This window comes from Pinus tabuliformis, chromosome 9 (genome assembly GCF_031772625.1).
Source record: "Pinus tabuliformis cultivar Carrire ecotype Pingquan chromosome 9, CPIR1, whole genome shotgun sequence".
Lineage (NCBI taxonomy): Eukaryota > Viridiplantae > Streptophyta > Pinopsida > Pinales > Pinaceae > Pinus > Pinus tabuliformis.
In genome coordinates this window covers 1,603,749,056-1,603,755,124 of record NC_142307.1, presented here as the reverse complement: position 1 = coordinate 1,603,755,124, position 6,069 = coordinate 1,603,749,056, and positions in this window count along the sequence as shown.

Here is a 6,069-nt window from a genome sequence, read left to right as displayed (position 1 = left end):
CAAGAGGGGCCTTAAAAAAATCTTGGCTTTACTCGGACTCTTCAACTTCCAAGAAGAATTCCACCATCATTTCAATTCCCCGGGTTCATTATCAGCATGTATGAAAAAATATCCTTCCTTTGGGGTGTAATATCCCCTTTTTGAGTGAGTCCATATGAGCTCATCCTCTCTGTCTTGTAGTCTTATGTGAGCAGAGATGAGGGCTCTGGTGTAGGCTCTCCAAGCCTGATGCCATTGTGTGGGGATATTTAAGTCTTGTGTTGACATCCATTCATGTCCCCATATAGAGGAATTCTCCATATCTGCAATCTGATTGTTGGTGGTCTTCTTGTGTTTAGCTAAGAAATTCACAAGGTCCAGGGGTAGAATATGTTGACCATTGCTGCCTGACCATGGGTCAGTGCCTATTCGAACCTGTGTAATAGAGCTAATTTACCAAGCGAGTCCAGAACCAATGATATGAAAAGTATCCAAAATGGCTTTCCATATCATGGATATGTTGTTCCTATTCTTATTTTGAAGACATGTCTCTCTCCTACTCTTATTTACAAGTCCTAAAAAATTGTTTCATAAGGTTACTATCGCTTATGCTTAGATGGTAATATATTCCACTAATATCTAAGTTTTCACGTTTGAGTTTATGCTTGCACATATTTTCTAATGTATATCTCCAATAGTTGGCTTCTTTCGATGCAATCATGATTATAATATGATAATTTTTAACTTTTAGAATTAAAAATATATTTTCTGCAATTTCTAACATGGCAAAAAGATTCCATAACTTTCGTTTTATGTGGACATCTCAATATAGTGCAACTTGAGCGGACCTATTAGAAACCGTCCACTAAGGGCTTAAATATTCACATTCATAAAAGTACTTCAAGGGTGAATAATTATCAATATTTATAAATGTTTAAAATTATTTATTGAAAAAATAGTGGTGCATTTGAAATAAAAATTATATTATCACAACCACAAGTGTTAGCTCAATTGGTTGAGTCTGTGTCGTTAAAGCACCTTTGCTATTGAGAGGTCACGGGTTCAATTCTCTTGACACTCTCGGGGTCAAGCTCCATGGTTGAGCCGACAGGAAGTGATCCCTTCAAGTGATCTACTTGGTATGAATATTCCGTGGATGTAGCAGTCACCAATTTTTGGGGTCTATGAACCACATAGAAAAAATATATTATCACACCAAATTGAAATCATTGTTTCAAATTTAATTAACATCTAATGCTGATTTATGGATTTTTAAGCAAAAATAAGTTAAATCACATAATTTCCATTTTTTCATTTAATGATTCACTTATGGCTTTAGTTAAAAGTAAGTTATTTTGGACCATTTGTAACTTCATAATTGATATGCTAATATTTTAAAGTCATCACACCTCAAAGGAAAATAGAGAGCTAAGGTACACACCAATGTTTATGTAAAATTGTTTGGAGGTTTAATGTGTTTAGGAATGTGAATAATTAATTCATTTAAAAGATGTGCACCACTAATTATGTCTCCCTCCTACTCTTATTTGCAAGTTCTAAAAAATTATTCCACAACACTATTATTGATTATCACTCAAATATTAATATTTACCAGTATTATCAAAGTTTTCAGGGTTAAGTCTATACTTGCACACATTCATTTATATATATCTCCAGTGTTTTGGTATCGCAAGTATGTTGTCTTTTTTTGTAGCCTTGGAATCTTTTGATTTAATTATCCATCAAATGTGTTCTCTTTTTATGAATAATCAATGTTTCTTTCATTGATATTCAAGATTCAAACACATAAATAGACAAACATGGGAAATAGTGAAACAAATACATCAAAACTCTAAAAGTTGTCATGAAGAAAGACAAATTTATATCATACTATAAATAAATTAATTGCAGGTTAGTTGTTCATGGTTCAAACACATAAAATAGACAAACATGAGAAATAGTAAAACAAATGCATTAAAAATCTAAAAATTGTCTTAGAGAGAAGCAAAGTAACTTGTTTTACTCTCATAATAATTCATTCCATAATATAAATAAATGTTTTGCACGTGAGTTGTTTTTTGCACACTATGCCTACATTAATATCACTAATAAGAAAACAAACTTATAAATATGTTTTTGCAAATCCACTTTTACTTAGAAATCAAAATTAAAATTTCTCTAGACACTTCTTGAGGCAATAAACAAAGCTTTACAAGTCTTAGAATTATATATTCTTCTCTTGAACTTTTAAATTAAGATTCACAAAATAAATTCTTAAAATTCAATAAATCTATATTAAAATAAATAAATATAGCATGGCATATTTAGAAATTAAATTTGTATAGAGAGGATAATGTCAGGTTTCAAAATAATGATAATATAAAGATTATATAAAAGCAATGTATCAAATATATAGTGGGAATGAGTTATACACCATCCTATATCCATCTTAACTCTAGATCTACCAAGCACTGAGAGCAATCAAATCTCTTTTCACTCTAAAAAAATGTTTTTACCTCAAGAGATTTAATGTCTCTCGACACTTTATAGATTCAGAGTTAAGATGAGCCTAGGCTAATTTAATTACTAATTATAATTATAAATATTCTCTCTCTCTCTCTCTCTCTCTCTCTCTCTCTCTCTCTCTATATATATATATATATATATATATATATATATATATATATATCTATATATATATATATATATAGGCGTAGTCTAACTTATAGATGAAATGGCCTTTTCACTGGAATCCGACATTATAATTTCAAGCAAAATTGTGATTTTTTGTTGCTTAAAAAATATTTTTGAATGCATAAATGGATTCAGCACCCCGAAAACTCCCCAAGGCGCTCTAATTTTACAGATTAAACAACTTAAACTCAAGTTTTTAAAAATATCTATCGGATTTTGATTAAAATTAACCAAAAATAAATGCTCTAAAAAAGGCCATTTCGTCTATATGTTAGACTAAGTTAGAATATATATATATATATATATCCAATTTTAAGGTCGCGGCCAAACCAGACACCAAATTGGTGTACGAGACCCCCTTGTTTGTGGGACAAGGGACCCACTTCCACGCAGCGATTTGACTGCTAAGTCTATGAAGGCATACATACTCTACCCCCTCTGGTTTTGAACCTGTGACCTCTTAGAAGGAAACACATGCTCTTAACCATTATGTATTTCATCTAAGTATAAGTGTTTTATTAATAATTATAATTATTAATTATTATTATTGTTGTTTATCTTTAATTTTGCACCAACCGAGTATGGTAGAAACATTTTTTTTTCCCGTGGAAAAAGTCGTAATTTTTATTAGTCAAGAGAAATTACATTCTGTAGATGCAGTGCATATGCATACTGAGACAGTGTGTCTCACCAATAAGCTCTGAAGGAGACTGTCCAGAGTTTCAAAAAAAAGATAAACTGTAAAAGAACACAGTTGTACGATCATATCAAAAAACCATCCTCTCTCCGAACTGTTGGTCCACGCAGGGAGTTTCGGAGAGGTATCAACCCAAAATATAATAGAAAAACATTTATATTGTTGTTGTTTTGTGCAGGTACTGTCCCCCAGATGGGAGATTCAAAAAATATAGATAAGTGATTATATCAGTTTACTAAAAAACGATGATGTCCATAGTAACAGTTCTGACTAAATAGCATGTGAATGAAAAAGCAAAAAAAGGATCAGCATTTTGTGCATTTTGGGACCCCTTTCAGTTCTAAGTGTCCCTTTGTGCCTGTTGATCATCAAAGGGCCTGTGGTAGTGCTGAAAGTAGGTTCCATCCAGGTCTTCTTGTATCAGCCAGTTCGCTTCTTGCCTCTGCGCTGCTTGCTTGGATAGGTAGTCCGCCCGAGAGTTGCGCTCCCTGTAGATATGCCGACATTCAAATGTTTCAAAAGCATCTATTAGTCTGAGTGCCTCTTCCAGAATGTGTCTCAAAGAGAAAACAGTGCATGACGATTTCCTGGTAAGCCAATTGCAGACAATCTGTGAATCTCCAAACATTTGTAGTTTTGTACATCCTTTTTCATGTGCAAATGTTATGAGGTGTTTTGCAGTGGATAGCTCAGCATAGTTGTTTGTGCCCCTTCCCAGGTGTATTTGCAGCGAGAAGCAATGGTTTTCTCTCAGGTAAAGAAGGGCTCCCCCCCCGCAGCCAGCCTCTTGGGCTGAGCCATCAAAATAGGCCCAGGGAAAAGTTTTATCTATGATCTCCGGGGTGATGGTCCTATGGGGAGCAGGTGGAGGATCATCTGGGATGAGTGCCAGGTCAGCAAGAAGGTGAGCAATAAGGACGGGCCACAACGGAGGTTTTTGTTCGAAGATGGCTCTGTTCCTGGCTGTCCAAATGGACCAGCACATCAGGAGGGGAATGTTCTTATCCCTGCCTTTATGAAGAGTTTGCCAATTCTCCTACACAGCACTAATAGATTGGCCCTGCCATATATGGATGGAGGGGGATTTTGTGGCAAGTAAAGCCCACTGCTCCTTGACCACCGGGCATGTGAGGAAGAGGTGTTCAGTGTCTTCGTCGTTTCTTTTGCATAAGTGGCACCAGAAAGGACCATGAAATGCCCTCTTTTTTAAGTTTGCCCCTGTTGGTATTTTATTGAAGAGAATTGCCCACATAAGTAGGCGAGTTCTGGGGGCTGCTTTTAGATGCCAGATAGATTTCCACCATTGCTGAATGTTGTCTGGTGCCATTGGCTGCATGAGCTGTAGATATCCCTCCTTTGGGGTGTGTAAGAACCGCTTTTGGCTAATGCCCAAACAATTTCGTCCTCATCCTCCGATATTCTGACCTGTGCTTGTGAGAGCGCCTCCGTGTATAACTCCCATGTTTGTCTCCACTGTTTGGGAATGTGCAAGTCTTGTGAGGACCTCCAGGCCTGGTGGAGAAAAGTAGAGTTTCCCTGGTCTGCAATATGAGCAATCTGTGTGGCTCCCTGTTCCCTGAGGTGAGTTAGGAGCTGGTCCGGAAGTAAGTGCATGTTTCCACAGCCGACCCAAGGGTCGATGCCAACTCTAACAGAGTTTCCTCGTCTAATTCTCCAGGTTAAGCCCTCTCGGATAAGGGGGAGAGAGTTTAAAACCGCTTTCCATATTATTGAATGCCTTCCACCTCCTCTTTGTTCCCTGCAGACCCAGTTGTATTTGCATTCTGGGGCGATGTATTTTTCCATAACAACCTTCGTCCAGAGGCTGTTTGCTGTGAGGAGTTGCCAGCCCAATTTGGCTGCCAGAGCGTTTGCAAAGAGATCTAGTCTCTTTATTCCCCAACCTCCCCATCGTTTTGGTCTAGCTATGGTGTCCTATTTTACCCATGCAAAGAGGCTTCCTGGTCGGTTGCCCTTCCATAAGAATCTACAGCATATTTTTTTAAGCCTGGATAAAATCCCTCTTGGAATCCAGGCTAGAGACATCCAGTACACTGGCGTAGCTTCCAAGACTGCTTTTATAAGAGTGAGCCTTCCTGCCCTCGTGAGGTATCGGTTGTACCAGACATTTATCCTTTTCTCCACTTTGGTGATTAGCCATATCCAATCTGCTATTTTTTATCCTCCATGTTTCACCCTGAAGCCAAGATACTTTAGCCCTTCCTCTATAGAATGGGACTGAAAGGGGAAGCGGTTTTTAATGTAGATGACCTCTTGAGGGGTGCAACCGAGCTCCGTTATGGTGGATTTTTGAAAATTTATAGCCATCCTTGTTGCTTTCTGGAAGAGATCAAAGCATATTTTAGCGGCGAAGAGTCAGCCATGCTACCATTTAAAAAGATCAATACATCATCCACGAATAGTAGATGTGTGAGGAAGCAGTTGTCCGAGATTTTTACCCCTTTTAGTCTTCCTCTTCTATGCTCGGATGCGATCAATCTGCTTAAACCTTCCATGATTAGAAGAAAAAGTAGGGGGGAGAGTGGGCACCCTTGTCGGAGGCCTCTTTCAGCAGAGAAGAAAGGGGTAGGGGAGCCATTGAGGAGGACGCTGAACGGGACATCAGAGATACAGCTCATTATTCTCGTAATGAAGACATAAGGGAATCCCAGATGAGTGAGTAACATTCTGATGTATAA